This window comes from Alligator sinensis, unplaced genomic scaffold, assembly GCF_000455745.1.
Source record: "Alligator sinensis unplaced genomic scaffold, ASM45574v1 scaffold939_1, whole genome shotgun sequence".
Lineage (NCBI taxonomy): Eukaryota > Metazoa > Chordata > Crocodylia > Alligatoridae > Alligator > Alligator sinensis.
This window is the reverse complement of record NW_005841995.1, coordinates 1639037-1650887: the sequence shown is the minus strand read 5'-3', so window position 1 is coordinate 1650887 and position 11851 is coordinate 1639037. Positions and strand designations below refer to the sequence as shown.

At 38.7% G+C, this 11851-nt stretch overlaps 1 long non-coding RNA gene across 1 annotated transcript in view; it reads left to right on the top strand.

The window, feature by feature from the left end:
* Positions 1-11851, top strand: part of LOC102375448 — a 36053-nt gene that overhangs the window by 13656 nt on the left and 10546 nt on the right. The window lies entirely within an intron of this gene.

Genomic DNA, 11851 nt, shown 5'->3' with positions numbered 1-11851 from the left:
GCTTGGGGCGTGGTATCAGGGGCTGGTAGGAGCCACGCATAGCCCATAAGGCTAGGGTGCTTGGGGAGCACCCACTATACCGGGTGACCATAGGAGTCCGGGAGAACTGCGGGGACAGAGGTCCTGAGTAGCCGTGCCCAGGGAGTCATAGGCAGCCTCCCAATTATATATATATTCCATCAAGACGTGGCGGGCGAGAATTAGAGGGTGCCTTGGGCCGGCCTGACACGGAGCGAGGGACCTTAAGGAGCACACGGCCCTCCGCGAGGACCCCGCCGTGACAGTGATTTATCAGCTATTTCAGTCCACTGTTCAGGGTAGATTCTAGTCAGCAAAATTCTCAAAGACCAGAACTAGTAGGCTAATACATTATTTCCAGAAAGAAGATTAAAAATTACTAGGAAGTTTGATGCTTCTGTCCCTAGTGTTTTAAGTTTAAAAAAAATCCTACCTAAAATATGCTTTAAAAAAAGCAGTATGGCCACCCCCTCAACAAAAACTAGTTGGAAGTATCTCCTTTATGAAAGGTTATTTTACAATCATCAAAAGGAGTTTTATATCATACCTTCAAATAATTTGTCAATATTCAGCATTATTTCTCTAAACAACTTTTAGAAGAATGCCCAGCTTTTATCTAGAGCAAATCTTATGAATTAAATTAGGACATTTCAGAGAAACAAGTTAAAAATGAATAACCCACCTCTGGCATTTAAGGGACTCCTTATTCCTACTGAAGGCTCAGAACCCAAATAAGAGTGAAGACATTTATTCCAAAATTCCTCAAATTGAATTCATCTGTAAATGCAAAGAAATGCACACTGGGCTTCTGCGGTCAGAGTGCATGTTTTATGAAACGCAAATTATGAGTAAACTCATGCAGAGCTAGTGCAGCTTCATATGTAGAAAAGAGTCATTTTGGGTATCCTAAAAATACATGGTATGACAAACCAAAATCAATGAGCTTACCTCAATTTTTCTTTGAAGTTCTACCCGTCTAGAAAGAACATAAAGAAAGGGCACAGGATAAGGATGGGAACAGTTTGTTAGGAGTCACATAATTGAGGGAAGTGTGTTATTAATTCTCTTCCAGTCCATTCATGAGATTCCTTCTCTAAATACTTCAAATATTGTTTCCGTGAAAGGACTTGGAATCATTAGATGAGATTTTCTAAAATGTGGTTGACTTACTGACAAGATTACAAAAAAAATCAGGTTTTTTTTCTGGTTTGTTAAAATTAAGGCCTTGATCCTTCAAACATTTATGAACATGAGTAACTGTATTGTACATAATGTGCAGGACCATGGTCTCATTTGGGCTATTATGATACATTTATACTATACTATTGTTTCGGCTCTCAAAGCAGTTTTTGTGTATATGAACTGTCAGATGGCTATAACTTTGGGATGTATACATTTACTAGCTCAGATTTTTCATGTGAAGACCATATGTTACATTTATTTTTTCATGTATTAATGAAAGTCATAAAACGAATAGTAATTTGGACAGTTGCATAATTGTCAGATATTTGCAGTTCCGGTTTTTCTTTGATTTTAGCAAACATGAGAAGTAGTAATTAATTCATCAAACTCTAATGAATATCTTTTTTGTTTTATTTTCCCTACTTCAGGAAATGCTACAGATAATAGATAGCAAACTAAAAGCAACAAATTTTTATCCTGAACAGGATAATTTTCATTATCCTAAAATATATTTATGTACTGGCAACATTATCTGTAATAGATATTTTGTAATATCTATTACAGTTTAGGTGGGATATTTCTAGTGATGTCTTAGACTTACTGAAAAGTAATCTATCTTTAATATGTCTAACTTTGCATGCTTTGTTATTATACAGGTGGGATTTTTTAAAATGCTCATTATGAACATCATTCTCTTTCATAGATGTTGCACTCTAAATCTCAAACACTTCACCGGGGAGATCATGGGTGCATCTACATGAGATGCTTTACTGCACAGTAGATTAGTGTGAGGCAGGACAGCTCCTCCCAGAGCACAGGTCTGAGCCCAGTGCCCCCTGCCAGCTTGGGACTGGCATCCAGAGGGAACTTGAGTTCCTCCCAGCTGCTGTAGAGGGGCAGAGCAGGGCAGGGCAGGAGTAGCCCTGCACTGAACTCTTCCCATAGGGAACAAATTTGCTCCTGATGGGTGCGTGTATAGATGTGCTCCCAGGGAAGACTTACTGCACAGTATTTTACTGTGCAGTAAGCTTACAGCATATTAATAGCACGTAGACATGCCCAATGTGAAGCAAATGTTGAAGTGTTGGCTGGATCAAACTATTTAAGTTTTCAGAAGTGACTAGTAAATTTGGGTGCTTTGAGGTTTAGAAGCTTGGCTTGGGACATCTTACAAGAACTGATTTTCAAAAAGTTTTGAGCATCCTCACTGTGGAAATTGTGTCCTTGATGATCTCCCTGAGTTGAGCATTCTCTTCGGCCAACCAAAATAATTTCTCAGATATGAAAATGATATGATGTAGGTCTATAAACTTAGCTTTTCTCTCAGCATGATGGATGAATTCCTATAGCAACCAGATACTGCATTAGAGGGGTGACATTTTCCTATAGATTCATGTTACAGCTATTCACTTGAAGAAAAAATGGAAGTACACATGATAAGGTGACCTTGAATAAGTTTTTGCTTACTTGCTGATGCTGGGCTTGCTCAAACCATTCCCATCATATAAGCATAAAATTTTAAACTGAACATGTTCCCTTAATCAATATTAAAAATACCAGAGTATTTTTAGAAACACTTAAAATATATATCTAAATGTGATCTGATTGCTCAGGGTATATTCCTGCCTTCACTTTAAAAAACTGTCAATCAATACAAGTTATCAGAATCTATACAAAGGACAGGAATAGAGAAAATGGCAGGGTTGTAAAATTGCTTTCAAAACATAGCTACAGAGCAATCTAGCAGTTGTATATTACCATACCATCAAGCTAAAAATTATCGTTAAAACAATTTTCTGTTAATGGTGTTCATCAGGCAGGAAACATGCAAGATAAAGAGATGCAGCAGTCAAGAGAGGCCTTCTTCCTACTGTTAATTGCTAATGAACTTTACTTTGCACCTTGGCATATCTAAATACTAAGTACAACACCCCTCATTTTAGATAGCAAATATTTTTGAAACCATAAATACAGAGGATTTGAAGAGCAGCCATAAATTAAAATAGTGTTAGACTACTCCTCCATATTATTATCCTCCATACAATCACACACAAATAATATATAAAAAATAAATCCATGGAAGTAAAGAAGGAATAGTATTATATTTGGTATGCATTCTGCCCTGATCTGTACTCAAAGCTGCTTCATCAGAGTCCATTGGCATCTCCTCAAATCTAGTCAGCTACAAGATGAAATATTTCTAGCTTTAAATTGAGAGAGGTAGTTAGCCACATTAATCTGAAGTTAGGCAGAAGGCAGGGGAGGATAGAACCTCAGGGTGCCTATACACACATAGGGAGGTTGCTCTGATGTGCTGTAATTCCAGCATGTCGGAGCAGACTCGATTAATCGAGTGCAGTGTGGCAATTACCACGTTCCAGCAGCCTCCCACATCCTGTGTATCCGCATCTCTATGCTTCAAAATGGCAGTGGGGGCACTTTATCTAAGGCTTATTTGATGTTTTGAGGCACTGGGACACTGATACACAAGACTCTCCACACCCCCTAGTCCCAGAGCACGTATATAAGTGCCCCTAGAGACTAACTTATTCAGAAGGGCATAAGCTTTGGTTGGTAACAGCGTAGGTTGTCAGATGCTACAAATGGACTAGCAGAGAGAAAGGGTACTAACTGGAAAGGAATAGCTCTCCTTTACATACCAAAAATTAATATTTTCATGGATGGGTATAAATGACATCATATTTTCCCATTGTTTTAACTATATATTTACGTATTTGGACTGTATTCCATTGAAACATCTGTTGCATCCTATTGCAGGAAAGGACAGGTTCTCTGTTGCTATTATCTGATTCTCTCTGCTGTCAATTTATTAAACTTGTACTTATGTACCTGTTACCACTTAATTATCCCTAATATAATTCATATGAACCATAGCATTTTCTGGAAAAAATCTAGCTTTTGCAATAATTGTACTTTTTCTGTAGAAATTCCCATTTTAATTGAAAAATAATTTTTAAAAATTCAGTTTTTTATTTTAAAATAAAAAAGACAGAAGTTTATTGAAAATTTTCCATTAGAAAAAGGCTTTTTTTTTTTGTTGGGTTGGGGTGGGGGAAAGAGAGAAAAATGTCTACCGTCTGTATGATTTGTTTAGCAAATCACTTCCATGGAGGCCTTCTCTAAAAATCAAAACAGATGAAGAAGATCTTAGTAGGGGGCCAGGACACATTTTTTCAGTTCTCCCTCAATTGCTGCTGTCCCTGTACGTCTGTTATACGTTCTTGCTGTCATTGCCATTATGGGCTCTACTGAATATGGGCTCACTCTGCTGCAACACCACATACATTTTTATTGATATTCTTGTAATGCATCCACATTGATGTAGTCACTATGCATGGTCCAGGAGGACCAGGTTTAGCTTTATGACTACACCTAACGTAAAGATGGAAGCTCTGAAGAACAGCCTTAGGCTTTATTAACATGAGCTTCTCTTCCCATGTCATCTTATGCATGCTTTCTTTCTCTTCTCCTTTCTGGTCCAAACAGTCTCTTCTAAACTGCATCAAGATTCAAGACAAGATATAGAAATTCAGTCAGGTTAGTGGCACTGGTGCTCTCAATGGAGGGAGAGCAAACATCTATTTCCATCTTCCTGAATGCTGCAAGGGAGCATCTCCGGTAGGGAGGTGACAAGAGAATAATCAATATCTGACACATTTTAGTAATGTTGCTTAATGTGCTATTTAATGAAAATAAGCCCAGTATAAGAACCCATATAGGATATAATCATGCTTCCAATAAGGTTTTCTAAAGGGGAAAGAAGGAGGAGAAATTTATCTGCAGAAGAATAAAGGCTAGATTCTGCTCCTCTTGCTCATGACAATTGTTACCTTAGTCCACGGATATCACCAGTGCAGTCAGGGGGATTACTTGCTCCTCTCAACATAAGTAGGGTTAGTAGAACCTAGTCCTAACCACCTAACCTTTATCTGTAATTTCAACTTGGGAACCCAGTAGTTTGCAAGAGCTTCTCAGCCTCCCTAAGACAGAGAGATAAGACAACAGATCCATAACTCAGAGGTGTGTTGGGTCAGAAGACCATTTCTTTTACTCTTGCAAAATGCTTCTCTGTGTACCTCCCTCCTCAAACAGTCCAATCATTGCCATATTTCACTGGGACAGCAAGAAGCATGTAGGATCCATTTCCTGAAAGGCATGCTAAGTTTCCATCAATTCTCAATGTGTCGTTCTTTACGCCGCACTTTGATTGTCAGTTTTTGGATGACCAGATACAAAATGTTAGCCATTGTCCAAAAATATTTTCAAAAACGTTATTTCTGGGAAAGTGGAATACTAACAATGTTAAACAAACTGGAGGCTTGATTTTGTTCCATACATTTTCAAGGAGGAACAAAAAAAGTCCTCATTCCTATAAAGCCATCAGATTCAGTAAGGCTCACTTTCCTGCATAGAGACAAGAAAGCAATTGGCACCTCTTCTAGACAAGAAACATTTCTCCACCCCTTACACAATTGGCAGGAAACAGGCTTGTATACTGCTTACCTTACCTAGCTTTCCTTTATTATTTTTAAACAGCTCTGAATTGAAAGATATACAAGTACATTACCATTTTTTATGACTGATCATTCATGGTAGCTAGAGAGAAAGAGAGACAAAGAACAAACTGGCTACATTTTACAAATATTCAACTTGTGTTATCAAATCCATTAAATATTTATCAGCAAGTGTCTGCCCATTGAGTACTTTGGTATATTTGTGTTTTTTTTTCTTTTAGTGTTATTGTCTGTCTGGACTGGGAATTATCTCCTTGGCCAAATATACAAGATGGTTCGTATCGTGTATGTGAAATGTAGTACAGCAGTAGGTCCTTTCTCAAATATAGTTAATGGAGTCAGAAAAAGGTGTGGCATAGACAAATACCCTGCTTGTCTGTATTTTAATTTCCCACAATATTGAAAATATAACTATACATCGTTTTATTTTGAACATCCTGCTCTGTCATATCAGCACAAGGAGCAGTTGCCTGGGGTAGCAAAATATTAGGGGCAACAAAATGTTTTGTGCCCATTGATTGAGTGAGTGCTAGTGGGATCTAGGAGGTGTATGTTTTCCAGTTTGCCTAGGGCACCAGAGACCCTGGAGCTAGTACTGATAAGAAGCAAATGATAACACTAATGCACTTTCACTTTTCTGTAAACTATTAAAGCTGGAGAGCAGCAGACTGTTTGTGACACATGGTAATTTGTTGAAAATCACTATTTGCTAAAAATGTGAGTCCATTAGATTAACCAAACTGACAAGAAAATAAATGTTTTTGAAAGGAAAGCACTAAGAACTAGGGAAGATAGATGCAATGTTGGCTATTATTCACCAAATCAAACTTATTTAAATGCACCGTCTTTGATACTTAATAAATGTTATAGCGTGGCTTTTCGTGGCTAATAAAACTTGGTTTACATTACACCCCTTGTCTGCTATGATTTGCCTCCTAGGGCTCACTTAGAGTGCATTAAGGAGCTGCACACAAGATCAGGGCGATTTGCTGCAAAACTTAAATAATTCATTTATGCACCACTGCTTTCAGACAGTGTTTTTACAAATGCTATAATGAGACAAGCTGTGAAATGGTTTACATGGGGGAAGCACAGGCTGCTGCTGAAGGAAAGCCATTCTGTGTGCTTTTTATTTCTGAAAATCCACAATAGAACTTTGAAAACTGCTTGCTGCTGAGCCCCTCAACATACCTTCCTGCTGTTAGGTCTATTTATGCTATCACAATAATAATAGTAGTAATAATAATGTTTTGCACTGATTGAGACTGCAGTTGCCTGAGATGAGTAATGGTGTTGGGAGCCAGGGTATCATATAATACATCCTTCTTTTCCATAATTATAATAAACTGGTTTGGTATGGTGATAGCCTTGTGTACTCTGTTGGCCTATTGCACTATGGTCATTTTTTAACAGACATAGGGGAGCACTTTTTGCATATAAATTATACACAAAATATCTATACTAGAAGCATGTCATTAAGGTTGGAAGAGGCAAGCAATTGAAAGACAGAAAATGTCCAAATTAGGATTTTTGGACCGCTGTGCTGCTAATCCCCATGACTGAATCGCACATCTAATGATATTTGATGTTTTTTTTTCTTAAAGACCCTCCCTCAGAGCCATGTTGTTTTATGCAAAGCTTACCTTTCACTTAAAATGAATAAGTTTCTGGCTCTAATAGTTATGACAAAAAACTTGATCATGGGATTCAAACCAGTGGGCAAATTAGAGTTCAAAGTTTTACTATTTGTTAAATATCCCATGGTTTTTAAGCCATTTTCATGACTAACTCATTATTTCTCAATGTTTGGAGCTGGTGCTGCTGCCTGTGCACCCTTAACTCTGCCCCTTGCGTATGTCTATGTTGTGATGCAGTCATTAATATTTGTCCTAGGGACGAGTTAATATTTGTCCTAGGGACTGCTGCTTCATTTGGTGCACAGGATAAAGCCAATAAAAGGGAACCTTTTAATTCTTTCCTGCCTGGATGTATAAGTGAAACAGATCTTGCTGTAGCTGTGGCAGTTAAATAAAAGTGATCTACCTCCAGTAGCTGGCTGACTCTACCAACAGATAGTATAGAGCAGTTTAAATCTCCAAACTTGCAATGAGCTCCCAGGCAGAGCCATTCTGATGGCATTAGGATGCTATGCGGGCTTGGCTTCATCAATGCACATCTCCTTGTCAACTCACAACATAGACAAGAAGTGAAAAAACACACTGTGCCTTTTTGACGTGATGGGAGGGAATTAGGTAGTCAGAATGTGACTTACAGAGCTAAAATGTGACCGACCAGGACAACTAGTGCTACTTCTCTTGTTTTTGTGAGCAGGGTTAAATAGATGCTCACGAACACAAGGGATCAGGCTTTAGGTTTTGTGTGTCAGTCATAAACTGTGACAATTCTTTTAATTTAAGTGTGTCACTAAAATTCATCTGTTTTACATAAACAGACTTCTGTGAAACTATTGTCATATTATCATAATATTCCATTTTTTAAAGTTGTCAATGGAAAATGGCGTACATGTGTGTGTGTTCAGTGTTTTACATGGCAAACTGCTTAACCTACAATGAATTGCTTTACTCAGCAGTTGGGATTTGACAAAATCAGAAATTAAAAAAAAAATAATTCTGTAAGGAGCAAAAATCTGGAATATTCTGGAAATAAAAGGTCTGTACCATTACCAAACAGAAAATCATTTTAAAATTTCTGTGGCCATTCCATCCCCACATGTCTCAAACAATCTTCAATCTGAGGAAGTGTCATCTGTTAGCAGTGAGGAGGAAGAAGGGCTGAGTTCACTGATGAAACATTTTTGAGATGAAATATTTGCCCAGTGGTGCACATTCTCTCTCTGTGTCTCTCTCTCCCCCTCCCCTTTCTTCCCTTATGTTTATCCATGTGTGTCCAATACACATCAGTGTTAAAAGGGAAGAGAGAATGACTCGCACAAAGCTCAGATTGTCCCCGTTCTTCTCCAAGAAGAGATGCTTCTTCATCCCATTTGGCACCCAAGTGAGCAGCTCTGTGTTTCACAATCAGTCTGGTAGAGAGAACAAGAATATCCCCCTCTTCCTCCTTTCTCTATTAATATTGCTGCCAATGACAACATACAAACTTCCTGAGCCAAAGCCCACTGGTGTTTGTGGGAGCGCTTCTATTTCCTTGTGGGTGGGAGAGGAGTGTGGATTAGTCTCAAAACCTGAAGGTGGATCTATTAGATTTCAGATATAATGTCTTTCCACTGTGTATAGAATACGCAGGCTAAAGGTAGTACACAATTATTTGGCTCAGGGTTAGGAGGAGAATATATTCCCATCAGCCCCCAAGTGTGTGTGGCTGTAACAACATACGTCAGCTGTTTCAGCAACACAGTGTTTCTAATTCACCCCTTTTCTAATATGCACGTACATATAATGTGAGTTTCCTAAACAGATTAATCTGCATTTCCTCCATATGGTTTCTAGACTTTTTAAAAATCTGGTACAATCTGCCAAGTGGTGAAGGCAATCAGGTTCTTTTATTTTTTTTTGGATAGAACAAGTCAACCACTATGTTGTCTTATAAAAATGTGTCAATGTGTCTGCTCATTGGAAGCATTTAACAGCTTAGTCTAAGGAAGCTGGAAGAGCTTCTAGCATTGTATCAACAAGTTGTAATTTATCTTGGTCTCTGGATGTTAGAGTAATGATCTGCTCTGTAGTAATGTTAGGAATAAAAGCTTTTGCCATCCACTGCAGGGGAAACTAGATTTTGGATTCTGTATTAATTTGCATACCTTAAATGTATATGGAAAAGAACTGGTTTTTGCTCAAGATGGCCACTATGCTTTATAAATCTCTGAAAGTAGATAAGGTCCTTCAAGCAGAAGCTAATCAAAGGGATTCTTTCCTATGATTTTTCTCTGTAAAAGTGTTTTGAAGACAATATCTAGAAAGAGGGTAAGTTGGATCATACCTAAGCTATCTTAAATAGCCTGACTGGAGCTAGTTGAAAAGAAGTGGGGAAAATAACAGAACAGACTGTGGAGAAGAAGCTACTCTAGAGAAGAAGTAGGCTTAGATATAATATCCTTGTGAGTACTAAGAGTGGTAAGGAACAGGAGGGGAAACATGCAGAGGGACATGGTTGTTTGTATTTTTCCCTTGCCTTTCCCTCATGCATTGGGGCACAGGCCTCAGTTAAGGCTGCCAGTGTTTTAATGGGATACTCTGTTTCTTCTACTACTAGAAACTAGGGCTGTGTGAAGCTTCGGTCCCTAATTCAATTCGGCCCGATTCGGTGGTCGAATCTCCGAATTGAATCAGAGAACCCTTTAATCTCTCCAGATCAAATTGGAACCTTCTGAATTGATTCAGAGAGATTCAGAAAGATTCGGCGATTTGGACATAGCCATGGCTTTAAATGTTTTTTCTACATACCTCTACGTACCAGGAGCTCGTGAACACTGCAATGGTGGGATGCCCCCCATCCACATTCCTGTGGGATGCTCCATGCACCCCGGCATCACGGCATTCACGAGCCACACTGGTATCTTGAGGTATGTAGAAAAAACTTTTAAAGCTGTGTCTGTGTCTGAATCGCTGATTGTCTGAATCGGCATCGAATCTTCAGATTCGAATTTGGCTGAATCGAATCAGGGACGGCGATCCAAATCAACGAATCCAATCATTGTCCCTGATTTGGGCCAAATCCAAATCCAAATCAAATAGGGCCCACTTTGCACACCCCTACTAGAAACCCAGACTTAGAGGGTGTTGTTCATCCACTCAGGTCCATACCATTTGCCAGAATCGGGGTCGAGAAGGAATTTTTTCACTGTGACAGATTGGCATAGTCAGGGGGGTTTTGCCTTTCTCAGTAACATGGAACAAGGTTCTTTTCCAATGATTGTCTGAGTATACACTAAGTAACTACTTTTTTGTTATTGCTGTGGCAGAGTATCAACAGGGTTGTGGCATGCTATTAGGTTTTCTTAGTATTTTGGATTTTCTTCTTTGTAGTTGTGGGTGAGAGCTGGAAGTGGTTATTTTGGGGATTCTTGCATAAACAGTTATCCTCAAACAGAGAGACTTAAGAGCATAAGAACTGCCATTAAGTGGGTCAGATCACAGGTCTATCTTGCCCAACATCCTGTGTCACACCGTGTCAAAGAGTGGATGCTGAAAAGGAGAGTGAGCAGGGTATGACCAGGGTTTTCTCCACTGTTCCTCTCCCACTTGCAGCTTCTGGCATATAAGGTCCAGGAAATTCTGATTCAGAGGCTGTATCCTAACTTCTATGCTCAATAGTTACTGATGCATCTTTCCTCCAAAAAATTGTCCAATCCCTTTTTTGAATCTGGACTGTTGCCTGGTGGGCCAAGAGGCCATCCCCAATCCAATGTTTCTTTTTTTTTTTTTTTTTTAAGTGACCTGAATTCTGCAAACTATTTGCAATGAAAATCTGTTCTCTGTCTCTCATGTTCCTTAAGGATATTTGTAGAATAGAATGACGAGTGATTTTAGCATTTTCACAGTCAGTCTGGTCAACCTCCCCTTCCTCCTCCTCTTCCTGTTTAAGTGGACCTGGGGTTGCCACAGACTGCTCACAAGTGCTATAAGAGTGATTTAACATCAAAAGGGTAATCTTTATGTGAGAAGTGAGGGACTTTCAATATAAAATAGCCCTTACATATGTGCACACAGAGCATGAAACCAAACACTAGCTAACAGATGCAAGAAAGGAAGGCACTGTACTGTAACTGAAATTTTGGTTTTCAGTCTTTTTTTGCTTTTAAAAATGAATCTGTCTTCCTTCTGGCCAACCATGGTATACAGAACATATGTGAAAGGATTTAATTGATTTAGCCTATAACTAGAGCAGGTTTGGTTTGTAAAACCAAGCTCAGCTATTTATGCCTTTTCTCTTTGGAGAAGTCAGAAGATATACACTCCATTACCTGTTTACATGTGCTAAATCAAAGGGTCCTACATTCAATATTTTGTTTTTTTAATTTTGGTTGAACAGGAAGCTGAAAATCCAAATTAATGGCTTTTCCCCTAGGACATAAATTCTGAAAGGCCTTTGTAACTTGTGTTCCATGTTAAAATGGTCAAGGTAGATTGACAGTCATT